Source organism: Chlamydotis macqueenii, chromosome 6 (genome assembly GCF_036417535.1).
Source record: "Chlamydotis macqueenii isolate bChlMac1 chromosome 6, bChlMac1.mat, whole genome shotgun sequence".
Taxonomy (NCBI): Eukaryota; Metazoa; Chordata; class Aves; order Otidiformes; family Otididae; genus Chlamydotis; species Chlamydotis macqueenii.
In genome coordinates, this window is record NC_141561.1 from 29196223 (window position 1) to 29223596 (window position 27374).

General features: G+C 47.1%; 1 protein-coding gene across 2 annotated transcripts in view; it reads left to right on the forward strand.

Moving 5' to 3' along the window:
* Nucleotides 1–18421: 18421 nt before the first annotated feature.
* CREB1 (cAMP responsive element binding protein 1) overlaps nt 18422–27374 on the forward strand; it is a 38844-nt gene continuing 29891 nt past the window's right edge. Inside the window, exon 1 of one of the 2 annotated variants that reach the window (XM_086750291.1) lies at nt 18422–18554. The gene's annotated coding sequence lies outside the window, so the exon portion shown is untranslated. The remainder of the gene's footprint in view (nt 18555–27374) is intronic. The other variant, XM_086750292.1, reaches the window with a different exon arrangement.

The window sequence follows — 27374 nt, forward strand, 5'->3', positions numbered from 1 at the left end:
GTTTTTCCTCGAATTTTATGGCATTTCATTAAAGCCGCCAGAAGGTGATACTGCCCCCTTTCCAGAAGTGAAATAAATTCAAGTTTTATCGCTTCTGGAAATGCTGGAACAGCTGTCAGGACATTTGATGGATTTTCTCAATTACAGGACTTGTGGAGCATTTTATACTTACATCCGCACCAAAGTCTAATATACTGTACTGGATGTTTGTTCCCCCCCTTCCGCCCCTTATCTCTTTGGATCTCCCTCCCTAATAATGGTCAACTTGTTATTTTTCTCTTAATTCCTTTTTTTACTGTAACCTTTCTTCCTCCCTAATAATCATCTAGCGATTTCTGTCTTTATTTCCTAATAACGCTTAACTTTTCTGTAAAAGCAGACGGTGACCCCAGAGCTGGCGAGTGCCCCCATGGCAGCTTAATCAAAAGATCACACACACCCTCCCACATCTTGGTGTCTTGTCGATTGAGGGGCATGGGGGGAGAGGCTGAGCAAGGAGGACTGACTCTGACTCTCTGGGAAATGAATCCCCTCTCTACCTCCTCCTTGAATTCAGAGCTTCCCGCTGTGGGCAGCATCCCAAATGCAGGGACCCATCCTTCTTGGCAGGTCCCCTGTCAGGGCCGGGAGCACAGGAGGCAGCCCACAGCCATCCCCACCTTCTCCTAAATACATCCCTGATGGATGAAGGCTCATTTCCCAGTGCTCCCGAGGGAGCTCTTCTCATCCAGGCTGCTCTGGGGACTCTTTTCCAAGTGGTCTATGTGAAATCATTTCTCAGGCTCTTCTCCGCCCCATCATGTACCTGACAGGCTGCATTGGCTCACGTGCCATCATGAACGCATCCCGTATGGATGGAGGCATTTCTCCATGTTGTGTTTTTCAGTGAGGATGCGCCACTGAGGCCTGGGGATCAACGGAGGGACGGATTTTACCAGGGGGAAATTATCTGAGCTCACTAATAAAATGCATGAGGATTCCAAATTACCCCTTTCCTTTCTTTCTGGCTCTAATGTGAAGAGGAGCGGGATCTCGGGGTCTGCAGCTTCCTGAGGCAGCAAGCAGCGCAGGGGTTCGGACAGGAACGTCCCCTCACGGGCAGCCACATCCTCCCTCCAAGGTGAGGAGAGGGCTGAGGGCAGCAGAGACAAGCGCTGTCGAAAAAGGCTGCTGCTGCTTTGCACCGCTTCAAATAAGCTTTTTAAATGGGTGCCTTCCTCTGAGGCACAGGGAGAGGGAATCCTGCAGAAGCAAGTGCCCCAGCACTGTGTCTGCCACTAGGAAAAGTTGCAATGGTCAAAAAAAGCACGTGTATTTTGAGAGTTATCTCATTTAACCCCAAACTTCATCACTTTGAGAAGATGGGGGGAGCCAGGGGGAAGAAGGAGATGTCTGTTCTCTGCAGGAGCAGGAGGGAAATAGAGTTGAGATGAAGCTGTAACCCGTCCTAGAGGAGGTCCAGCATTTGTACCCTCTTTTTGCCGAGATCGGGCACCATGTGGGTTTCCCACCTACCCCTCTACACCCCACACCTCACCCGTGAGAGCTGATGGAGAGGTCTGAAGGAGCAGCTCCACGCAGAACACCACAGATCCTCAGCAAATTTCCACAAGCCAAGGTGTAATCCCAGATTTATTCAAATTAGAACAATTAAAGCAATTAAAGGCAAAGAAGTGCTTGGGGAGGGAGGGAAACTACTACAAAACAGGATTGCTATTACAGTCTATCAAATTGGCACAAAAAGATTAAAAACTTGATTTAATTTTTTTTAAAAAAGGAAAAAAAGAAGTCTAGTGTTCCCTAAAATAGATAATGCATCCTGCTGAGAAAATCACTCTGCATACAAAAAAGAAGCCAAGGTGATTATATATAACAAAACTAATCTTCTCTATTGCTTTAATCACCTCAGACCATTTCACCTGCTTATTTGGAAACTGTTAACCCGGGGAAAAAAATTATTGTGAGAACGTCCTCATTTCCAGCGCTGCGCTTGAACGGGCTTGTTTTCCTAAACACCCAACCCCGGAGTCTTTAACAACAGCCATTGCTCTGCAAGATAAATGTTTGCTTAAGACTGCTCTGTACTTAATACATATATTCATGCCTTGAGCGCGATGCAGCGAGGGAAGAGGGTGCCGGGAAGCCGCAAGAGACCGGCCGGGGTCGTGGCAGGAGTCTGTCTGTCCTGCCACTACCAATAGCCCGCAGTAAATTTTACCAAAGTTTTAGGGGAGCGTAGCATGGGGGCCTGGGGGGCAGCCGGGATGTGGGGCGCGCAAAGGCAGCACTGCCCGTTTTCTTCCCAAACTCCTGGCTCATGAGGACAGGACGGAGCTTACCTGGGGCCGTTCACAGAGCTAGCAACAGGAGCGTCTGTGGGATGAGCAAGATGGAGGGTGAGCATCTCCCCTTTCATACAGCACCTTCCACCACGGCAGTTCCTGGAGCTCCTCGCACGCCAAAACCGCCGTCACTGGGATGCTGCAGCTGGCCAGCAGCTCATACCCGCACCCTCGAGCAGGTGGGCACCAGAGAGGGAGAGCACTGCGTGCCATGAGAGGCTTTAGGTTGGCAGAGTGGATGTACCCCACAGAGCTATCAGCGGGTTCAGGCTGGCAGAGCAGTGCGTGCACACACGCGTGTGCACACATGTAGGCATGCGTGGCGTACAGCAGCATGGTTGACCCCCCCTGCCCTGCGCACCAGGCCCATACACAGCCTGCATGCCGCCATGGCACGGCCAGCGCTGGCCGGGGGCTTGATGCCACGCTCGAGGGGATGGGAAGGTGCGGTGGCTGGTGCAGGGGAAGCAGCGCTGTTAAAGCATTCGCACGTTCATGTGCTGGCTTCTAGACGGGGTGAGCTGGGAAGAGCCCTGGCTTTCAGGTCTGCAGGGTTTATTGGTGGCTGCCGCTTCTCCACTGCCAGCAAGAGTGGGAGCACTGCGCCAGGCTGTGGAGACCTTAGCAAGCTACGTCCACAGAGATGGATGTGTGGGCCCTGTGCCATATGTGCGTGGTTATCTCGATATTAATCATATCTGATTCTGAGATGCAACACCTCTTTTGCTAAATCAGACACAGTACCTTAAGCACCGATTCTTTCTTTGCCCAAGCAGTAGCTTGTGAGATTTTATAGATGGTTTATTTTTATATGTCACTGCTTTGATCAGCAGCCTGCTGAAACCCACAGAAACCCACCGACACAGGAGGTTTTGTGTCAGGGCTACAACAAACAGGCGGAGAGGAGGCTTCCAAGCAGCAGCAGCCTGGGCTGGCACCAGGCACGGCTGCCATCACTGGCAGCTCCATGTTGTGGCGGTAAATTCTTGCAGGTCTCCATAACTCACCCCAATCGCCTCACTTGCTTTCCTTTCAAATGCAGTTTCACCATGATCTCCAAATTCAGGGCTGGCATGAGTGATACTTGTTATCTTGGGATGTCAGCAAGGACAGGTGAAAAAATTATTGGTACTGGCATACAAATCGGGCTAGGCAGGAAATATGTGCACTGTCCTTCCAGAGACTAATTACCCCGAAAACCTGGGATATTCAGAAAAAGAGGAAGACATGGAGCCTGGGTGCATGGAGGGAGTGAGAGGACAGCAAGCGTCCGCCTCTTAGCCGTAAATCACAGAAATCGAATTAGATCATCTCAAATTGAGGGACAAAAAGCCAGTTATAGATCCATTTTGCAACGCCAGCTGACATGGCTTCCATTTGTGACTCGCTGAGTGACATTACTTATCCTGAGTGCTGCTCTGACAATATAAGCACTTAATGTGAAGATGTGTAAAATTACAGCAAAATGAATGAAACCCAGGAAATTATGTAAAGTTTATGGGGTTGCTATTTTTTTTTCCCCTTTTTTGAGGCCTCCTCTCAATTTCTGTCTTTTAGATGAGGATCCAGGCAATGCATCAGCTGACAGTGCCTTCCCAGAGCAATGGGCTCTTCTGCTCTTGATGCATCTGAACAACTGGAAACTAATACTGGTGTGCACCGAGCAGCAAATAGACCTTCATGTTGATGAGGCAAATCCTGCAGCACTTAAAAGCAAGCTATTCTGAAGCGTCCCATGTATCTCCATCTTCAAAGTGCAACACACTTATGGAAATTGCAGATGCTGTGGTGCTATTTGTCTGGAAGGAGACATTACAGATGACATATGAATCTGATTTCTGAAACAGATGAGGTCCGTGAGAGGATTAAGGAAACGTCTATAAATTAAGATGCAGAATAAAGTTCCTGCTTTCTTCATGGGCCTCTCTGTCATTGGCTTGAGAGTCAAGTGCTCATGACTGCTTACTTGGCAGAGCACCAGGCATCCCTCCCTTGCCTACTGCTAGAAACAGGCAGATCTTATGCCACAATCCCCCTTTGGTAGAGCAGGTGAAACCCCAGTGCCCAGGGCAGACCCCCTCTCCAGCCACCCACAGCCAGTGCCTTGGCAATCGACCCCTGAGAGCAAGGCGTGCAAAATGCTTATTTATCCTTTTTTTTTTCTTTTTCTAGCTGTCTGCTGCCAGCTCATGTGGTGCACATTCCTGAAAGCCATTGGAGGTAGCATGGAGATGTCACTCCAGCTGGGAGCACAGGCGAGCGGGCAGCTCACAGGCCTGGGGGTACAGCCCGCGGTCCCCACACTGGATTCAGAGTCCATAGAAGAGGCAATCACCTCAGTTCAAGACCCACATGGAGATTTCTGGCTTTCTTCAGTGGTTTTTTTTGTGCATGAGATAGGGTTAAATGCAAGGGGAGGCAAGTTCATCTCTCTCTGCAGTGACCGTAGTGTAATTAAACCCATCTCACAGCCCCAGTTGCACTCCGCAGCAGCCCCTCTTGCAGCTGCACTTCCCAAGGAGACAAAATGTGGTAAGAGAAACCAAATTCCTACTGCCATCTTCAGCTCTGCCCTAATAATGCATGTGCGGTGGGGCTGTGCGGGGGCAGCCGTGCTGGGGTAACCCACACACCCCTAAAAGCTCCCACAGGCAGACCCCATCCCGGCTGCACCCAGGAAGAGTGCCCGGCGCCATGCTGGGAGCGGGCACTGGCTGCCAAGCCAGGGACCTGTGCTGGATGGACACCACCCCAAAATCAGCACTCAAGAAATAAGTGTCTAGAGTCCCAAGATGTTTGTATGACTCTTATAGAGCATTCACAGTGAACAGTGACAGACAAAATGGGAAAGCATCAAAATATTTTGATTTTTCTTCAAATCAGATTTTTTTGTTGTTGCATTGGATATAGATGAATTTTTTTAGAAAGGGTGAAATAACTTGAAGCCATGAAGGTCTGTACCAGCCAAACAATCTGAACCGATCTGAACTACATCTTTTTCCTTGACTTGGTCAGAAAATGCACTGTTTGTGTGACTCCACAGACTGCATAAGAGAAAACACACAGTAAGAAATTACTCTTTCTTTATGAGCACAAATCTAGGTGGATAAGGTCAAAGGTAGAAAGGCAAATAAAGGGAACAAAGATAACCTGGTCTGACTGAGGTTACAGCAGATGCCATTGCTGGTACCCGTGTTTGCTTGAGCAGACTGTTGGCCAGCGCTATCCCCGCGGGACAGTACTGTCCGCACAAGGAATTAGGAAGGAGCAAGAGGTGAAGGACCAAAAGATGAAGGAGCTTCCCTCTGCCTTTACAGCCTCACCTTTCCTGGCTACAGTGGAAGCAGGGCAGCAGGCACCCAGCTGAGACCAAGCCCCAGAAAGCAGCCCGGGAGCGTTCAGGCTGCACTAGCAGCACGAGCCACCTCACAGAAGCCGGCTGCAAGCCATTTTCCTTTGTGTCAGCACAGTCTGCTTCACAGGAACAAGGAAAATCTCCAAACCTGGAACATAAAAAAAGGCATCAAGCGAAGACACAAAAGTATTTCCATTTGTTTCATTGCAGATAACGGTGGCAGCTACCATTTCAAGATCAAGTCTTGCTCTGCTGAAGACCTCCAGCTGACACATCACCAGTCATTTACAATCTGCCATTAAACATATACAGTCATTACAGCTCTTTTCTGTACTAGTTGCAGCCTCAGGACTTTTTGCTTAGGCTGCACATAAGTTCTTGTTTGGAAGATTTAAAAGGAGAAAAAAAAAAAAACAATCTTAGTCTCCCAGAAGCTGTCTCGCAGTGCTGGGCGGGAGATCATGGTGGTGCCCCAGTGAGGCGGCAACCCCGTCCTGCTCAGCGCTGGGCATGGCACTTGCACAGACATTTCAAGGGGGAGCGGGGCAGCATGCCCTGGCACAGAGCCCCAGCAGGAAGGTGCCTCCCCAGACGCCCCGCGCCCCCAACCAGGCTCCTCCAGCCCCGGGAATGGGGGTGGCTGCAGGAAGGGTGTGGGACGCAGGGTCCGGCCTCTGCCTGGGCTCTGTCTGTCTGTGGTGGGTTGACCCTGGCTGGACACTAGGTGTCCACCAAAGCTGCTCAGCCACCCCTCTCCTCAGCTGCACAGGGGAGAGAATATAACAAAAGGCTGGTGGGTCGAGATAAGGGCAGGGAGGGATCACTCATCAATTACAATCACGGGCAAAACAGACTCGATTTGGGGAAAATTAATTTAATTTATTACCAATCAGATCAGAGTAGGATAATAAATAAAATCAAATCTTAAAGCACCTTCTCCCGCCGTTTTCCCTTCTTCCTGGGCTCAACTTTACTCCTGAATTCTCCACCTCCTCCCCTGCAGAGGGATGGGGAATGGGGGTTGCAGTACATTCATCACACATTGTCTCTGCTGCTCCTTCCTCCTCAGGGGGAGGACTTCTCACACTTTTCCCTGGCTTCAGCCTGGGGTCCCCTCCCACAGGAGATAGTCCTCCATGAACTGCTCCAGTGCGAGTCCTTCCCATGGGCTGCAGTTCTTCACAAACTACTACAGCATGGGTACCTTCCACAGGGTGCCATCCCTCAGGAACAGGGATGCTCCAGCATGGGTCCCAAGTCCTGCCAGCAAACCTGCTCCAGCATGGGCTCCTCTCTCCACAGGGCCACAGGTCCTGCCAGGAGCCTGCTCCAGTGTGGGCTTCCCATGGGCCACAGTCTTCTTCCCCCGTGGGGTCCTCCACGGGTGCAGGTGGATCTCTGCTCCTCCATGGGCCTTCATGGGTTGCAGGCCTCACCATGGGCTGCACCACAGGCTGCAGGGGAATCTCTGCTCCGGCACCTGAAGTACCTCCTCCTCCTTCTCTGACCTTGGTGTCTGCAGGGTTGTTTCTCTCACATATTCTCACTCCCCTCTCCATTGCTACTTTTCCCAGCAGCTCTTTCCCTTAAATATGTTATCACAGAGGTGCTACTACTGTCGCTGATGGGCTCAGCCTTAGCCAGCGGTGGGTTCCTCTTGGAGGCGGCTGGCATTGGCTCTGTCAGACACAGGGGACGCTTCCAGCAGCTTCTCACAGAAGCCACCCCTGTAGCTCTCCCACTACCAAAACGTGGCCATGTAAACCCACTCCTGCCCTCCCAAAAGCAAGACCAGATATCCAGGGAAAAGTTATACCCTCTGTTGGACTCACTGCTGCAGTAAAAGCAGACGGAGGAGTTTCGCTGGTGTCCCGCAGGCCACTTGGCAGCCACCCCTGCCCCACACTGCACAGCAGCATGGAGAAGGGCTTGGCCCAAAGTCCGCCTGGTTTTTCCAACTGCATCCTTTGTTCAGATCAGAAATATCACCTCTCCCTACAAACCTTTCATCACTTGAGATACCTCCCCACAGAGGTGACATGAGAGGAATGATGGGGAAAGAAATGATCAAAGAATGCTATTATCAGGATTTTTGGCAGCTGAGCTATCATTCCAAATGTAGGCACGGCAGACGCTGCTCTGAAGCACTGACAGGCTCATGGCTGCGTAGCAGCACATACAGGGTAAGGTGTCCTTAGCAAGCAAGGATCTAGCGCAAAGAAACCAGACTTCCCTCCAAGGTGTCTAACCTGGGGTAGTTCGTGTGAGCTGGCCTAACAGAGCAGACACCATTGTCCGAATTTTAATTTGGTTGAGTAAACGGCATCCAGCCCAGCACCCTCTGCAGATGAAGCTAACCGCAGGTTATCTGGACTTCACAGCTCTTTAACCCAAGGTTATTCCTCTTGGACTGGAGTTGGGCGTGCTCTAATAGAGCCCCAGTGCTGCACTCACAGAAACAGCATGTTTCTGAAGTATGGTGGTTTCTCTTGCATTTTTGGGTTTCTGTGGGTCTCACACTTCTGCCTTGCTGAGATGTTTATGTCAGCCAACACATGAAAATTTGGCACTGAAATAATACCGTGTTGCATTGTTTTCTCACTGTATAGCTCATGATCCCTCTCATTCCTCACAAATCACAGTAGTTTTAAGGGCTGCCAAGCCTTGAGGCCAAAAGCAGCTTTGGGATATCTATCCCACCGTCATGTTTGACATGTTGTAGTTGATGTTGCAATGGAACTGTTTCCAAGATGGAAATCGCAGTGAAGGCAAGCCCAGAGAATGAGAAGAGGATGAAAGTCAGTGCTCAGGAGCACAAAAACTGCTGTGACTCAGGACGGGTCTCATGTCAACCATGAGAATCTGCAGTGGGAGACATCAGGAGGGAGGTAAGACCTGGCTTTGCAAACTCCAGAGTTTCTACTGCATTTCCATTTTGCAGAAATCAAGATTCATCCAGAGGCAGTTCACTGGAAACTCCGAATTTCAGCAAGAAACCTGGATAGACAGTGTCCAATTTGTTTCTTCTCTGATAAAAGGATCCATGAATGAAACCAAACTGTTGCCATGGATCTTTACATTGATTTTGTTTGCTTATGCTCCCAGAAGAGATAAATGTATTTGGCAGATTGACACAGGTGTGGTGAGCAGAGGGCTAGAGATCACCCATGCCTTGGAGCTCAATAAAAGTGAGCAAATACTCTCCACTAAGCACCCTCAGGTCTCCATGTGCTGCGCTCCAGCAGCGTCCTTGCCGCTGTCCTCCTTAATCTCTTCCTACAGATAGAAATGGGCAAGAGAGTTCCTCTCTCAGAATAACTTACTCTCCATCCAGGGCAGAGTCTTTCCAATGTGACGCTATTCAAATTAAACCACAAATCTTCTCTTCTAGGGATAACACTCTGCTGTCTGCCCAAACCTGTTCTCCTTTTCTTTTGCCGTTTTGACACCATTAGCCTTCTGAAAATGCTAGCACACACACAGAGATAATACTGTTCATTTTCTCGTGCTTGGAAAGGCACAGAACAGCCTAAATTCAGCCAAATGCTTGGCTTTGGCTTTTCCCTATTGTATAATATCCTTTCGTATATAGCTCTGCGTGGCAACTCATTTATATCAAATCTTACCAGTTACAGGAGGGGGCAAAGGGGAGCAATCAACAGTTACCTTGCCAAAGACACCTGAAGTCAACGGCCTCCCCTTTGCCCGCGGGCAGGGATGGTGTGACAACTGGTGCAGGCTGCCTGCTGTGAGCGTGCCATGAAGCTCACTGCTCTGCAACCCAAAAGTTGGCCAGGAGATACAGACCCACGGAGCGGGTGGCGCGGGCCAGCCAGCTACTTGCAGAGCGCCTTGCAGTCACCTGCTGCCTTGCGGCTCTCCAGAAACCAGGAGCTTCCTGGGGCTGCTGGTCGTGGCTGTGCATTGGAAACACGAAACATTTGTAGCCCTAAGGGTTAGGGGGAATGGCAGAGCGGGAGGGGAGCTGGCACTTCCACAGCTGTAAGGACAGGGGCTTTCCAAAAAAAAGGATGCTTTGTATTTAAGCTGCAGGTGAGAAGCTGCTCTTCAGACACTAATTTCTTCTGCAGATTTTCATGCAGGTGGTCTGGGTGCCATTTCCCCAGCCCTCGGCAGCGGTTCACTGGGGGTCACTGGGAGCAGCCAAGGTGGGTGTGTGTTGCAGCATCAGGAGGCCCTGGGCAACACTGAAAATGCTGCTGAGCATGTTCCCAGCAGTGGCATGTGGGGGTCACTTCAGTGGGACTGAGGGCCATCGTCCCAAAAGGAGGGACACCAGGTCAGAAAGGGGCCTCAGGGAGGGCTGGAGGCCATTTCCCACCACAGCCCTCACCTACTCCAGGAGATCACCCCGGGGGGAGAGACGGAGGGAGACAGCAAGGATTTGTCCCCCCATCAATGACCAAGATTTTTTAAATGAGTAGATCCCTTCTGTATGCACAGCTTTTACATCAAGCATGGTGTAGAAAAAAATCAATTTGTTTTTCTCAGTCCAATTCCCTTCTGTCTAATAGGTCTGTTGTAAACGCCAATTTTACTGTCACTTACACTGTGCCCATCTGAGCTATTTTATCAATAGTTAAATAAGAATGCTTTAAAGTAATGTGATTCTTTATTTGAATTCCAATTTGTGTTCAGATGGTTTGACACAAATCTAGTAAGGAAGGCTCGCTATTTTCATAGAACAAATTAAATTATATGTTATATACCCATACAAGTGAATATGTTATATAATTGGATAAATAAATATTTGTGATTAGATACAATATCTCATTGTTACCTACACATAATAACAAGGCTCATGGAAGTATTGTACAAATCACGGTGCTTTAATAGTTAGCAGTCCATGAAAATCGACCTGAAAGGCAATGGACAAGAACATGCACAAAAAGAGGTTAAATGTAGTTATTTGAACCAAGGCTTCCTGCTTGCCTGTTTAAGTGTGATTCCAATCGGCTTACAGTCATTTTCGCTTAAGCCAATGCGTCTGGGCAGAGAGGTCAAAGCATAATCAGTTGTGTGGAAGATGGCAGTGGTGGATAAAAGGTGATGATGGACACTGTTGGCGGGATGGATGATGGGGATGGGGATGGGGATGGATGGGGATGTGCCACCAGCTACAGGGCACAGTTAAAGCCTGCAGAGCCAAAATTGGTACCTGGACAACCAAATGGTTGAAATTGCCTGTTCGCAGGGAGTTTGAGAGAGAGCGTCGATCTCTGTTCGTGTTGTCAGACACTTTTCTCCTGACTCTGGAAGAGAAAATCAGTTCCTTTTAGGCTAATAAACACAGCCCAGCTGGGACTCAATTTGTTGTTTGGATATTACAGGCTGAGAGACAGACCGGAGTCCTGGCATCTTTTGAAGAAATTGTGGCTCCCTCATGCAGCTAAATTAGTAATAGATAGCACACGCCTGCGATGGAAACCGAAGAAGGCTAATGGTAATCATTCCTCTCTTCCACCCACACTCTTTTTTGCCCACATTTTGCTTCAGATCAACTTGCACTACTTTTTAAGTGTTTCCACTGTTTTTTTTTCTCTTCTGAACAACCTCCCCCTCCTTCCCACAGCTCCTGCAACCTGACTTTATAGTAAATGGGCGTGCTAAAAATTGGAGCTGTCAACGTACACAGGCATTTGTTAAACCAAGACAGTGAGATAGTGATCCTGAAACCAAGCGGCACATGCAGGCTCCTGTCTTTGTACCACCACCAAAATTATTCACCCAATTAGTGTTTGCTAGCTTCTCGCGTGGAGGAAAGATAGCTAGGGAAAGGTAAGATTTATTTTTTCAAAGTGTGAAAGTCAGTATAAATAATATTTTCTATATGATAGGAACTGAGTGAAAACCAGCAGGCTGTACTGGTAGAAATTGGGTATTTACCAGCAGAGTAATGTAGAACATACCCCACCTCCCAGCATCTGCCTTTAAGCTAAAATGTGGGCACTCAGGGACAAATCTGAGAGTATTCCACGAATTATTCCCTAACAATTTCCTCTCCTCCTCCTCATTTCACTCTGACAGCAGTTACTGGGTTTGCTTTGGTTTTTCATTTCAGCTTTGACTTCCACTGGGCCTCATCCAACAGCTTTTTCCTCCATGTGCGACAGATGAAATGCCATTCCCATTTGAAAGGAAAAGCTCTCCGACCAGTGTGTTACTGGGAAGCCCAAATTCCTTCTCCCTCATGCACAGGGCCGATGTTGCCTCACAACAGCAATTGCTTCATGGCACGCAGGGTCCCCAGCACCTGTCAACGCCAGGTCAGTATCCATATTATATTTGCCGTGTCTGGTACTTTAATGAGTGCTCATAATATCAGCCTTCCCTTTTTCTAGCTTTTACAGCAACAGAAAGTTTTGGAGTACATGAGGCCCACAAGCTGTGAAGTAAGTGATAAAAGACAAGAAGAAAGTCACCATTGTCTGGAGCGTAAACAGGCCTTTATAGCTTGTCTAAGCCCCTCCTGGTCAGCAATCCATTTTAGTTCTTCCTTCTGTGTGACAGTCTGTCACATGGAAACGCAAGATGCTCTTCAAAGCCTTTGTGACCTTTGGTTCAGCCCAAAGCAGTTTTGCTGACATCTGGCACACGAGGGACTTGCCACAATATGAAATAACAATAACCAAGCTTCTGCAGGGCTGTCATCTGTCGATCCCAAGGCAGGGAAAGCAGCACAGGGAAGGGGAGAAGCTGAAAGGCCGTACCTGAGCTTGCACTGCAGCGCCCAGGCAAAGTCACACCTTCGCTAAGGCATGGAGGAGACTGAGACAGGGGCAAAGGAGGCAGCCTGGTGGGAAGGGGGTTCAGTGGGAACACAATTCATCACTTATTTTTGGATAAAGAGTGGGGCCCCCCAGAAGACACTGGGACTATGTGAGCCAGGATGTCTCTGCAATGAGAAGACACTGTGTGAAGAATTTGGTCTCAATTCACAGTTAAGTCAGAAGAAAGCAACCAAAACCAGAGATGGTTAAGCAGGGGTCAAGCAAAGTGAGAAGAAATTCAGCTTAATGAGGAAGACAAAGAAAAGTGAAACTATAGTGGCAAGAAAACAATGACTTTGAAGAGGCATTTTTAATAAACTGAAGGAAAAGCCTAGACTTTTCCCTAGTCTGCATGGGAGTTGTTCAGATGAGGGGCTAGGCTGGGCTTGCTGCAGTGTGCTTGGGGAGCCAGAAGATGTATTTTACTGGCTATGCTTGGAAAACACAGCACATTGTCAAAGCATTGAAAAGCTGCTTGTGCTCATCTGTTCCCATGCTCCTGCCCTTGAAACATCCTCCCTGATTCTGGGGGAATTGTATTTGAGATTTCAGAAATGGGCCGTTGTTTAGCAGAGAATGTAACCAAAAGCGTACAGGGCTCAGAAATTCATTGCTACACTGGCCGGAGTTGGCAAATCCTGCTGCAGCAGCCTGTGAGCCGGGGAAGCTCCTCTGCTTCTCACAAGGTGAGGCATAGCAGGGAACGGCTGTGTCCCTGGCTGGGGACGAAGGGCTTTCCCTCCCCGGCTGCTCTGTCAGTGGAAGAAGCGTGATCCTGCTCCGGTAGGATGGTGCAGCAGTGGGGCTCCATATTTCAAATGGCAGGGGTTAAGCAAAGTGACCAATTTCCTTGGGCTAATTGAGCATGCAGTCTGCCTACTTGTAAAGCCTGTATTTGGCCAGGGAGATTTATTACTTTTAGCAATAATGAATGTCCAAGAGCAGTGAGGGCAGACCTGAGCTGCAGTTCATTAACTTTAAGTGGGATGATGTTGAAAAAACATTTCTATTTTTGGTCACTTTGTTCTGAGTTAACTGTGAATTTAGACCTACTTCTGTAATAAAGTGCTCAGGGAGTCCAGTGAATCTTGTTCTCTGTGGCAGATACTAAACCTGTAGGGTTTTGTCCTTATCCTGATGAGTAAGCAGTTTCAGCTGGTCCTGAGAGGCTATGAAATGATAGAAGACTGCTCTGTACAGGAGTTTGAAGTTAAACCTCCATCTATCTAGCCTTTGCCACTGAGTTTCAGAATAACACCTCTTTTACTATCTTCATCTTCGCCTCAGAAAGTCATCATCAGCTGATTGTTTTGTCTGTGCTACTGAATAGCCATGACCATCACAGGGCTCTGGTGGCACCCTCCACCTTCCCCTGCATCTGCTTTAAAATCAGTTGCTCTGTTTGTATAGGATGGAAAGTGCGATGCAATATTCCTTACACTGGAAAGTGCTGGACAATTTACTGTCTACATCTGTCCCCCTCCACATTCATTATTTGCAAATACTCTCATTTTCTCCCTTTCCTTGGGAGAATACCTATTAGTGGATGTAGCTGTGAAGCTGCAGAGGATGTCCTACCTTCTTTTCTCTCCAGCAATTCTTGTGCCTAATGTCATACTTGTACAAAACACGGTCTGTCTATATCCCTGTGCTGCAAGACCGCACTGGTCCTCTGGAAATTGTCAGCGAGCATTTGATGCTGAAAGACTGTTTTGTTATAAATCATTCCCAGAGGTGGCTGTGGCCTGTAAAAAAACACTTTTGTATTGCTCTCTTTACAATGGTGTGTAGACTGAAAATGCATCTGTATCTGTATTCCCACAATAAATATTCTCTTGCATGCTACCAGTGTCAGCAGTGCAGACTGCTCCAGGTTGCAATGTACACATCATGACTCTGCCACTCCTTACCGCCAAGCGCAAACCTGTCTGGATCACCCCTTAGCCTCTACGAACCCCAGGCCACGGACAATCAACCTGCAATGCTGTATGCAAGGAGTCCCCTGCCCAGGGCAACCAACCCAGAAGCTGCAAAGCTAATCAATTTGCCTCGGAGGTTTAATTGTAATAAAAGTAATTAATCTTGCTGGGTTTCACTCATCATCAAGCAAACTTTTGCTGCTGAAAAAGAAAACTGCTGAGCATTCCAGTTCACTCTGCAAGCCCTCCTCTCCCTATTGGACTTTGTGGGTAATTGACACATCGTTACTATCCCATTTTCTACAGATTCCCCAAGAGGAAACGGTAAAAGGAATGACTAGATGTTAGTGAGGGAAGGGGGTTTTGCAGCTCAGACTTTCACTCCTACTCCCAAAGAAGTTCTGGGTTTGCTTAGTGTCCCAATTTTGCTCAGATGTGATGAGAGGGAAAAAAAAAAGACAAAAAAAAAAAAAAAAAAAAACACACACAAAAAAAAACCCAGAAAACCTGTAAGGGAAGGAGGAACATGCAAAACAGCCGTCAGAAGGTTTCACAGCAGTTGTGTAAGGGATGTTCACCCAGCCCTGCCACTCAACTGGTATGAGTCAGGGCTGAATCCAACTCCCATCCACATACGGTCTAAGCCTCAGCCAAGGGGCAAGAGATGAAGATACCAAAGACACACAACATTGGGCATAATCTCAAATCACTGCAGGCATCTGGCCTATCCGAGGCATCTGTTTTAGTCTGAGATAAATTCCTCTCCTGAGTTGTTTGTTATATGGGAAGCCTAAACTGGCTGACAGAGAAGTAGCCAGTGCTGCAAGCTGCCCTTTGCAAACTCATCAGTGAGCTGACAGACTTTAAGAGAAGTGCTGAGGAGCTGGCTGGAGGGTTGTGAGTGAGAGCAGGGCTGGCAGGGATCAGCAGGACCCCAGACTATCAGCCATGCCCTAAACAGGCAGCAGGATCAGAGCCACACAAGGAGCTGCTTAGCTGCCTCAGGGCAGTCCTGGCCAGTGTGGGGACCATAATTCAGTCCCACCAGCGGCACTCTCATCACTCAGGTTGAGCGTGTTGCCCAGGTTTCTGATGGGAGCTGTTCATTGAGATCTGGTTAGTGCATTTTAGTTGCCTTTCGAGGACCAGAGTTTACTCCCTTGAAGGCTTATTGCTGCAATTCTTCTGCCTTGCTGCACGAGGGCAAGCAATCCAGTTCTGGGAAACATGCATGCATGGAGAATGTATAGGATTTTAGTAATTTGGGGGAGCAATGAAGCTGACGCAACACAAACATTAACAAAAAGGGAAAAGAGAAGGATGGGAAGACAGATAAAGAAATGCATGAATCAAACAAGAGACACTCAGATGGCTACATTTGTTCTGCTCATTATATGTATTTTCTCACAGAAAGTACTTTACTCCTAAGAAGAGCACAATGGCTGATCCCTTATGCTTTGATCTCAGAATCACTCTCTGAAATGCATGAGTTTTAGCAAACTTCAAAATCCACACAGCAAAATGTCCATGTTTTAGATGAATTAAAACATATTTCTTAATTTGAATTTTCTTAGTTTGATTTACATCTGTATATGGTAACAAAATGCATAGAAGATACTTCATTAAACACACATTAAAATATTAAAACTCTATGCAATGGGGCTAGAGTTCAAATGTCAAAACACTATCAAAACCAACCCTCTACCTCAGTATCTTGCAGAGTGAAATGAGAAGGATGTGATTGTGAGACAAGCCTTTCGCACCTCTACTGGTGATTTCGAGTGAGAAGCATTTCCGTTCACTGTCAATGAATAAACCAAATTAGAAACACTGATTTTAGATTTCTCTCCTGTCTTGAAAGCTTTAAATGGCAGAAAAATTCTGTTCCCAGTAAGAGTTGTAAAAGACTTTTTTAGTGGATCAAGCTTTCATGTCCTAGCAGACTCTAAAAAGAGAAAATAATTTCCAAAAATGCTGTCAGCTGCACACTGCAGACAGGATCAGGTACCAGCCAAAGGCACAGCGCAGGGGCAGAAGCGGGCACGGGGAGGGTGGCAGCCGAGGCCATGCTGTGCGGCAACATTGGCACTCCTGTCCGCAGGCAGGGCAGAGGAAAAAAGTGCCGCAGAAGCAGAAAATGAGCTGTGGCTCAAACCATAGTACATGTTGTCAATAAAACAATGTTTCATCTGTTTAACTTCAGCTGCCTTTTTTTTTTTAATATCAAAGGTGGGGGTTTTTTTTCAGTTTATTTTAGAATAATTGTAATAAACAAAATCAAAGGCAAAGTAAGTAAACCTGCAAACGCTCTCTGCACTGCCTCTTGTAATTTTTGATGGAGTTAAATGAAACTCAGCATAAATAAAATCAGTTCAACCTTTTTGAGAAAATAAGACTTGGCAAGAGCAAAATGAATTTAATCCGCACACCGGTGTTGTCCAGTGCAGCACCTGCAGCAGTTACGGCCTTGCAGTTGTGTCTCACTGGGTGGCCACAAAAATGAACTAGATTTGGAGTTTCAAATCTTGTTATGCAGTGCCATCTTGAGGTTTTGTGAAATGAAAAGTAGTGTCTTCAAGGCTATGTGTAGTTTTTATCTGATTGTAGTTTGAGAAGTTCATTCTTTAGGGTGTACGATCGGGTGCATTCGACTATTTGTGAACTGGGGAAGACAGGGCTGGATTCAACCAGCTGGAGCACCTCTGGCCCGTTCCCTGCTCCATGGTGGCATCAACTCTTCGAAAGACCTTTCCTAGAAAAAGTTCACCTATCCAGCATTTAAAATCCCCAGCGATGGATGTTACACTGGCACTGCAGAGGAGGTTGAGGGTCACAGCACGTGGCTGCTCCTTTTCTCTGTTTCTCTGACACAAACCCATCTCTTGTCCCCTGCCCTATCATGACGTCTGTCCCTCCTGAGAGGCGGTGAAGCACGGGGCTGGCGCCATGGCTGCAAACTGTCACCTTGGCCATAGCTGCTCTGAAAACAGTGAGTTTACAGCTTCCATGCCTGGTGTCTGCACCTCTGCCGGAACAGGTTTGTCCCTCCAGCACCAGTGGAGGCCGGTTGCTCAGGGCTGAGGGATTTTGCAAGGGTACTTGTGTCACGATGGAGCAGCAGTCACCCTGCGCCTGTTTTTGGGCCACCATGGCTGGCCAGCCACAGGGCCAGAGAGGGCCAGGGAGCGGGACAGGAGTTGCAACTTGGAGTGAAAACCAGGCAGCAGAGGAAGGTTTAGAGGAGCAACAAGAAAGACGTAAGCACTTCAGTACACAGGGCAGGGATGGTGGGGACGCCAGGCAGCCAGGAGGCATCGAGGAAGGGCAGCATGGCCTCGCCGCAGCACCTTGCTCACCATGTTGTGCCTGTGAAGACAAGGGATGTGTGGGGCTTGGGTCGAGAATCGGGGGCCAGAGGAAGGGGAACTGGGTGGCTGCCCTGGCAGCAGGGCGCCCAGGGAAAGGAGCGCTGCGGGGCCAGAATGTCCCCCGGTGGGGAGGCCGCGGAGGGGCATTTGTGCGCGGGGCCGTGCTTGGTGCACTCGGGGGGCCTGCCGCCCTCGGCGGGTCTCTGGGGAAGCCGGGCCCGCGCCCGCCACCGGACCGACTCGGCCGTTTCCGTAAGCGCTCGCGGCTTTTCGGGCCTCCTCGGCCCCGCTCGCGCGCCCGGCGGGAGCAGGGCGGAGGTGGGGGGGGGGGGCAAAGGGGGCGTGCGCCCCCTCCTCAGCCCCGCTCAGTGTTTCCCGCGCGGGCCACCCCGGGCGGAAGCGCCGTTCGCGCCTTCCCGCGGCCGCTCGGCTCTTTCCGCCTCCCCTCCGGGGCGCTTCGTTCGTTTCCGCGGTCGCTCGGCTCTTTCCGCGGGGGCCGGCGGCGCGCTCGGCCGTTCCCGCCGCCTGCCGGGCGCTCGGCGTTTTCCGTGAGCGCTCGGCGTTTTCCGTGCGGGCCGCGGCGCGCTCGGCGCTTGCTCCCTGGCTGGCGCTCCTCAGTCGGCCGCTGCCTGCCTGTCGCCGGGCTGGGAGCGCCTGTGTGTGTGTGAGTGACGCGGCGGAGGTGTAGTTTGACGCGGTGTGTTACGTGGGGGAGAGAATAAAACTGCGGCGAGATCCTAGGCGCGAACGAAAGCAGTGACGGAGCAGCCTGGTAACCGGTAAGAGGAGGAAGGCGCCCAGCAAACAGGGGCGGGGGGGAGGGAAGGAAATGGAGCCCGGCGGGGACCAGGGGAGCCGCCGGGCGGCAGGACGCGGGGGCCCGGCCTCGCACCGCCCGCGGGAGGGGCGCCCGCTTTAAAGATGGAGCCGAGCCCTGCAACATCCCCGCCGCCGCCGCGCCGCGAACAAAGGATAATGGCGGATGGGAGCCGGCCCCGGCGGCGGCGGCCACGGCCGGGCGGCGGCGGCGACTCTGGCGGCAGCCAGCGGCGGCGCTCACCGCGGCGGGGACGGGGGATCGCGGCCCCCGGCCCCGGGAGGAGGCGGCGGCGGAGGAGGAAGACGACGAGGGGGGAGCAGCGGGAGGCGGCCGTGTACCCACCCGCGCCCCCTCCCCGCGCCACCCCTCCGTGTTCTCGGCAGCCCCGCCGCAACCAGCCCCTCTGCCTCCCCCCGGCGCTGCCCGCCTCGCTCGGCGGCGGCCCCGGGCGCGGCCTCCCGGCCGGTGCGGCCCCGCCGGGCTCCGGGGACGCGGGGCCGGCGGCGGGGCGAGCGGGCAGCCCTCCTGCGGAGCCGCCCCGGCCCCCTGCGCCCGCCGCCCCGCGCCCGGAGAGTGTCGCTTCCCTGGTGACTCGGGTGCGCTGTGTAAATAAACAAACAAACACACTCCGGCCGTGCTGGGAACGAGGACGTGGGGTGCTCCTAGGCTCTGTAACGAGAAGTTCTTAATAAAATCTGTGCACGGAAGCTTGGGCCAGCGCTTGGTCTGGTGGTTTACTTTTATTTGCAGCGTGGGGCACGGCCGTCTCCGGCAGGCTGTACCGGGGGAACGGTGCTCGGTCACCCAACACCGCACTCCGGGGAAGTGTCGGAGGGAAGAGCCTTAAGCCCGGTGCGCAGATCACGTAACAGCGATACGGTTCCCTTTTGCTGCGTTGTTTCTTTCCTGATAGTATTTTTAACCCAAAGTGAACTTGAGCCTGGCTGTGGCTGGTAAATCTCGGTTTGAGATTGGCTTTTGCCATTTTTCCACAGACTCTTAGGTGCTGCACAGCGAGCAGGATTTGACCTCTATCCCTGCTTTAATAGCAAATGTCAACTCAGCTGCCTTTTCCACCTTACACTAGCCTTACCTCGCTGCAGCTGTGGGGCTTTTTTTCCCCATTTTCTAGAATAAAAGATACTATTTTGACTTTACTTCTAACTTCAAAACCTGGATATCTGCATTTTTGTGTACAGTAATAAGTAAAAGTGATGTGGCAGTCTTCTTAAAAAAACTTATTCTAACCAGAGATTGTTACACCTCTCAAATGTATACAAGGATAAAAATTTTTTTTTTTTTTTAGGTTATATGACTTTTTTTCCTGAAAACTTTTTTTTTTTTTTTAATTTTCTACTGCCTCTTAAATATTGAAATGCCTGCACATAATCAGCTTCTGAAATAACACCTCTTGTTTGTTTGTTTGTTTTGTTTTTCCCCTGCGGTTAGAAACAAGCTTCCCATTTCTTAAATAAAGGACTAGAGACTTATTTAGGAATATTGAGTATCTCTGTTCAGTCCCATTGTGGTCACCAAACACTATTTCAAAAACCAGGAATTTTGAAACTCTACTTACATGTACTGGAGTGTCTGCCATTCTCTGTATCAATAAATGTGGATTTTTACAGTAAAATATGAAGTCCCTGAAATAAGTTTTTATTCAAGATGGATATTTGTGATTCATGTGTGTAGACAGCTTTATTCCTCCTTGTATGTGAATTTCTGTTTTCTGTCACTTCCACCACTTCTTTTGAAATGTAGCTGTTCATAATGATTAAAGAGAGCATAGTGGTTGGTGTATTTCATTCATTCTTGGTTTGATGGAATATGCACTTCATTTTAAATACAAAAATGTGACAGTGAATCCTTATTTGTTGTTTTTTTGTTTTTTTTTTTTGTAGCTCTAGAAACACAACACTTTATTTCATAATAGAGTGGAAGACTCTCAGTTCTGTATTTTCTAATACAGATCTCTGCATTTCCTTGACAGCTTTGTATCCTCACAGATCAGAGAGAAAAAGAAGCAGAGAGATGGTTGTGTATTTGCTAATCATCACTCACAGATGACCTAAAATTAAATATTTGCATGTAGGAAAGAAGGCTATAATAATTTTTAATGCTTTAATTTCATTGATAGAACATCAGTGTTTAGATTAGTACTCTCAGTTGTGTGTCTGCATCTGTAATGAAAGGTCTGCATCTGATAGATATATCCTTTTTTTTTTTTCATCCCATACTTTTGGTGATAAGGGTGTCTGCTACTGTGGGTGGGGAGAAAAAAAAAAAACCAACAAAAAACCAAAAACCCTAAGGGTCTGAAAGGGGAGAGGGGTCTGTTGATGCAGAAAATTTGGGAACATCTCATTTAGACTGTCAAGTCATCAATCTGTCTGTTTCCTGGAAGCCTGCACCAGTGTAGCTATTGCTGGTACTGATGTCAAATATAAAATATTCTGTAGGAGCTGATCTTATTCTGGAGAGTAGCTGTTCTGCTGCAGTAAGAAGCAAACAGCCTCTTCTTGCCTAAGTTCAGCTACGGTTCTGTAGGTGCAGATTTTGATAGTAGACAAGGCCCTCACTAGGAATTTCTGTTGACACCCTGTTGAAACAAAAGGGATATTCACACTTCACCTCTATTTTCGGATCGCTGGAAGCAAGTGGAGATCAGTTACTCATGCTGCGCTTCTCAAGGCTTTTGTGCAGTGAGAAGGCTGTGCTAGCTTTCTGCCACTAATCTAAAGTTAGTTTCATGGGACGTGACAGCAGTCCTCATCTACAGAAGCAACCCTGCTGAATTCATTTTGAGCTCTCTGGTGCCCTACCTGCATACAGTTAAAGTTTCATGAAAAGGCAGTGGTTTTTCTCTGAGTCAAAAATTGTGTTGCCTCAGCTGCAGTCTATGCAGTCATATTTCATGGTGATTATGAAAATCTGAGCAATCTGCCGTTAATGATCTTTGTACATCACCCAGCATGAAGGCGTTGATACCTATTTTATTCTTAAAAAATGTTAGATCACTTGTTTGTACTCCAGTTAAAAAGGTGAGTGAGAACAAATGCAGGATCTTCCATTATTCCATGTTTCTAAGACAGCCTTGTGAGCTGTGTAGGAGGTTAAGATGTGCCAGGGTCTAGTTGGTCTAGGTAAAAAAAGCATTTGAAAACAGACAAGGATTCCTCATTTCTTGCTGCTGCTGTTTTTTTTTTTTCTGGCAGTGCTGGATTTAGAGTATCCTGTGTGAAGTGGAGAGAATAGAAAACTGTAGGTGGTGGAAGAGCCACTTAAAGGGGAGAGGATAAAGAATTTGGACCAAGTTTGTTCCTGTTTGGATGCATATATATGTGTTCTATATCTGTAAAAAAATCATACATACATGCAAGTTTAAAGCAGCACTAATGCTTGTTAGGTACTCTCAATGATTTTGAGCAAAGTGCATAGGTACATGATTTCTTTTACCGCTTAAGATAATAAGCATACCTGGTTTTCTCCTGAGAGTATTGTGAGATCTGATGTTTGTTGGAAATTAAGCCCATTAGGTGACAAATGGGAAAAAAGTTCCAAAGATAGGAGAATCCTGCCAATTGCTGTCAGGATTTCATTGCTTTTCAATTGGTCTCTGACACAAGACTACACTAGCTACTGTAGACAAAGCTGCAGGAAGCCTTACAATGAACTATTTTGGCACTACCTTCATGCAGGAAACTGAAACAAAAATGTTGGCCCTTGATGTTTTCACACTTTTTGGAGGGGAGAGTTCCAGTGATGTGTAAAAAATCTCTGATCCTTTACGTGTTGTTCCAGCGATAGTTTGTTTGGTCAATGAGGTTATCAGGAAAACTTTTTTCCCCACAGTTGGAAGAACTGTAAAGTTGGATTGTGTTTTCCTCTTCTGGAAGAAACTTTTTCAGATAGCTTTTTAAACTCAGAAAAGAGCAGGTTCTTTTCTTGAGCATACTCCAAAAAAAAAAAAAAAGGCAGCCTGAGAAATCCTGGAATTTCTGAAGTTTATCTGCTTCCTGACAGACTGAAACCATAGTTCCACTTTTTTTTTTTTTTTTTTTTTTTTTTTTTTTTTTTTTTTTTTTTTTTTTTTTACAGTATAGTGGCTGAAGCAGCCTCCATGTCTGGTGATTTGTTCATGTCTTTGTGCACTGGCACAAATGTTTGGGCTACTGCATGGTAGACCTGACTGGGGCAATGATCCAGCAGGATGAGGGGTGGGGAGCCTGGTTATTTTTCACCTGGATCGTTCCCTGCCCTGATTGCTGCATGGCTGCACAGTAGCCGTACCAGCATAATCAGGGGAAGGGATGGGGCTAGAATCAGGAAGAGAAGGGCAGCCTGAACAGCAATGCTGCTAAATGAGAAAATGCAGCCTACATAATTATTTTTTTTTTTAATTATTGAGGTGTTTATAACTAAGCTGGATAGCATAGATCCTGTTGTGGTTGTTGCTGCAGCGCTGGATCACCTAGCTAAATTTAAGTTTTTGTGTGTGCTAAATATGAACAAATGAACATGAGCAGCAGCTGTTCCCAAACTTGAATATCTTGTATACATACTATTTGTTTTGTTACTTATTTACTTGGCTGGAACACCTTTTGTCTGGTTTTTTTTTAACAACTATTATATTCACTTCCTCAGTCCTGCTCTCACATACTTTTCTAACTTCAAACCTCCCATTGCCGTTCTCTGTAGCTCTTTGGTGCAGTCTTCTTATAATCTCTCCAGCAGCTCTACCACCTCCTGTGAAATTTTGGCTCCAATATTATATGCATTTTTCTGATAGATGCAGTCCTAAATCCTCTCTTGTTCTCTACTGCTATTAAAATATCAATTGGGTTTTGCTTTCCCTTGCACCTTTCCTAGGGCTTGAATGTAAAATCTCTTCTCATCTAGCTTATCTTTTGTACTGCATGAAATAATGGATGGGAAACATTATTTTCTTGCCTTTTTCTGATGACTCTTCCTCTGGCTGTGTGTAGTTGGCCTGGCCTCAAACTCTGCTGGTGCCTGTCTGCTCCTCCAAGTGACATGCAATATGAGCAGGATTTGTAAATTTATGCCTTTGTAGACTGTAGGGAGCTTTTTCTTGGAAAAAAAAAAAAAGCCTAGGGCGTTACTGTATAAGTAGGACCCCTGCCCTTCCCAGAAAACTCATCCAAATTTTTCTCTTTTGTGCTGATAGGAAAATTCTGGAAGATAACTAAGGGAGAGAAGATGTGAAAAAGCAGTGTGTACTAATGCCATAGCATAATACTAGCAGAAGTAGTCTGTTGTGGTTTCATCTGAGCTGATACAGCTGTATGTGGCTCTCAAGAGACAGATGTCTTGCTCCTTCCTTTTCTCTTGCTCCTCGTTGTGTGGTGTTTGCCCATTCCTTATGCTGGCTGTAACATTCATTGTGTGTAAAATCTAATGAGCCAGTTCAAATCACTAACCTGGGAGAAAGCTCTGCTTTTTTGTCATGTTAGTTTTCTTCTACCCAAGTGAGCTGAATTGGTTGGTGATTGTGATGCTGTTAAGCACCACCACTGGTGCAAATTTGCAGGGAGACTGTGGGGAGAGGGAGGAGAGGGACACAACTTTCTCCCTTCAGCAGCACAGAGCTGGGTCAGCAGACCCACCTCCGGGAACGGCAGTGCGTCTGTGGTTCGGAGTGAAAGAAGGAAGAGTAGGGCTCTGTCCATGGTGATCAGAGCCGTGTCAGTTTGTCTTTGCAACTGGGAAAGCTAGAGCACAGTAAATGTCTGAGTTGAAGGGGAAAAAAAAAAGGGAGGAAAGTTTATCTCTTGAAAGCCTGATGACACCTGTGTGGTTGAGCTAGCTGCTCCTCATCAGAGACAGGTTTCAGTCTTCTCAAGAGGTTGGATCAGTGTAACTCTTGGGTCCCTTTCTTTATGAGGAGCCCAGTCAGCTGGGGAGAATTATATATAACATTTCTTTAACCAAGCCCAAGTTGAAAGACAAAGCTCCAGAAGGGGTCCAAGTCCAACAGCTTGGTGTAAATCCCAAGGTATCTGGGCCATGAGCTCGTTTTAGTTTCACTGTTACTACAAACTAACAGATGCCTTGGCGTGTCATCCTGATTTTAAAATAATAATTGTGGCTGAAACTACTAGCATGAAAGTTGTAGCATAAGGTTAATGTGGAGTGTATAACCAGTGCACATTATCCTGGGCTGGGTAGAGGAAGAAGAATGTTACCTACTGCAAACAACTGCTTTGTCAGCAGTGTGGCTGCTTTAAAAATGCTTCTCTCTGCCCAATCCTCAGCACTCCAACTGCAGAAAGATTTCAAAAGTTTTCACTTAGTTGAGAGCGTTGAAGCAAAAGAATAGTCTATACTGCCTCTTAAAAAAGAAACAAAGCTATTAAACTGTAACAAAAAGTATCTTGCTTCTGCAGATACAGGATATTTTGAATTTGTTGTACACATGTGGCTTTTTATATGGTGATTACCAGCTTTGTATAAATAATTCAGTCTATCTTACTTTCAGGTAACCAGTTCTAATGATAATCTATTAATAAAACAGTGAAAGCATTGGTCTGAAACATACATTTTGTTGTGTTTTCTTTCTGAACTCATTATAAGTGTTGTGGTTTTTTTAAACAAGACTTTCCAATATTTACCAATTCACATAACTTCATGCTCTTACGCTCTGGGTTGAACTCTAGAAATAGCACATACGTTCCAAGCATCAAACTGAATGAACAGTGTTTGTTTTAATAGTTTATGCCTCTAAAGCTTGCAGTGTAAACATATGAAGTGACATTTTTTATGCGTTAATCCTTTAGCCACTGACATTCAGGAGTGGGTTAGAAACATTAGCAATGGAGCTGTCCCTTCTTCCCAACAGACAAAATCTCAGCATGAACACAAATTCTACCTGAAATTCCCTTGTCAAGTTTAACTGTGCTGCTGATAATACCTAAAACTCCATGCTTGCCCTGAATTTCTTAACTGATTTGATAATGCTCTGAAGCAGAAGAATGATAGGAAAACAAGTGTGATCTATATCACTTTGAGATTTCAGCCTCTGATCTATTTCTATCTGCAGTGTTTTGCTGAGGTGACCTACAGTATTCAAAGCTCAGGCTTTTAAAATTGTTTTTACATGAACAAAACAAATGGGCGATGAAATTCAGATATCTAATTTAATGTTTTAGGTGACCAAATAAAGAACTTTAAATATTGACAGTTGCCCTCCCTCATTATAGGGTGAGAAAGGAAACATTTATTTTATTCATGGGAAAGTCCCCAGAATTTCTGGGACTTTTCAGAAGATTTGGTTTCAGGACACAAATTTACATTCATATTACATTAGAATGTCATCTTTAATCAGTGTAATCTTTAAGAACCTTCAGTCCAGTCTTACATGATACTATTCTGAAGTGAATACTTCTATGTGAAGTGTGTGTTAATATTTTCACATTAAAATTAACAGAGACTCCAGAAACATATTACTTTGGAATGGAAAGTTTTCAGCTAATAATAAACATTTGTATGGTTATCTGTCTTTATCACATTCCTGCATATACTTCCATTAAATCATACCTAGTATGTGATTTAAATTATTACAATTAAGGAAACACCTGTATAGAGGTGATTCCTTTCTCTCTTAGAGGTGTAAAATTACTATATGTTGTATTCTTGGCTCTTGGGCTTGGAGCGCTCAGGTTAACCAGACTGATGTGAGTCTGTCTAATGCTCTGATTAATAAGTTGTTCCTGATCTGCTCTGAGCACCAAAAGAGAGCTGAATGGGCTTCTATATAATTTCAAAGTAGCTTTAGCTTTGTTCACTTAAACATTTGTCATGGACCCAGTGAATCTCTGTACCATGTATACAGAGCAACGCCTGTGCAAGAGGCACTGTTACTAAATACCTTTGTCTTAACAACATCATAATCCTACTTCAGTCTTTCTAGGAGAGTAGCTCTGTCAAGCAGTCAATCATTGCTCCTGCTGAGAACAAGTTTGGTAGTTGCCCCACCTCGGAAGTAACCATTTATTTAGTACAAACGCGTGTGGAGTCTCTCCCTACAGAGTTGCATGCTGCCACAGGTTTGGGGTTGCAGCAGTTCCTCCAGCTGATGTCTCTGACCTGGGATGTCTAAAGGTTGCTTGGCACACGGGCAAAGATCCTTACAACGTGTCAAAACATTGTCAAATACTTCATGCAGCATTGAAATGGAGCTTACTCTGCCAGAATGAGTGATGGGGCAGTAAAAGGCCATAAGACACATACATGCATATGGAGGAGAACAGATACGATCTATCCGAATGACTCTGGCGGGTCAACTGGAAATCTCAAGTCCTGACAGGTCTACCCAGTGGAAAAACGGAACACATGCACTGACTTTGAGGATCTTAATGTAGCTAACTTGGCATCATTTTCTGCTCCAAATACTCCTTTCATTGGTGGTAGAGACACAGTCCTCTTTTCTCCCTGTCACTGGGGAAGGAGGTCTCTGTCCGCTTGCAGAGTTAGCTTTCCTTTCTGTCACTGTGGACTGCCTTAGCTTTTCTGCTGGAGCACCTTCACGTACCAATGTTTGCTGTGAAAAGAGGTGGCCCAAAATGTTCTGCTTGTTGACCAGCACAGCAGGATAAATTATTTATGTGGCGTATCTAGATAGCTGGGTGGTACCAGAGTGCTGTTTCTAAATTGTTCACTGTGCCAGCCAGCTGCAACCTACCTCCTTACACAGGGGTCATGTAGGTGTTTTAGCGTGGCGTGGAGCCCAAGCTAGCAACCCGTACTGAGAGGTAGGGTG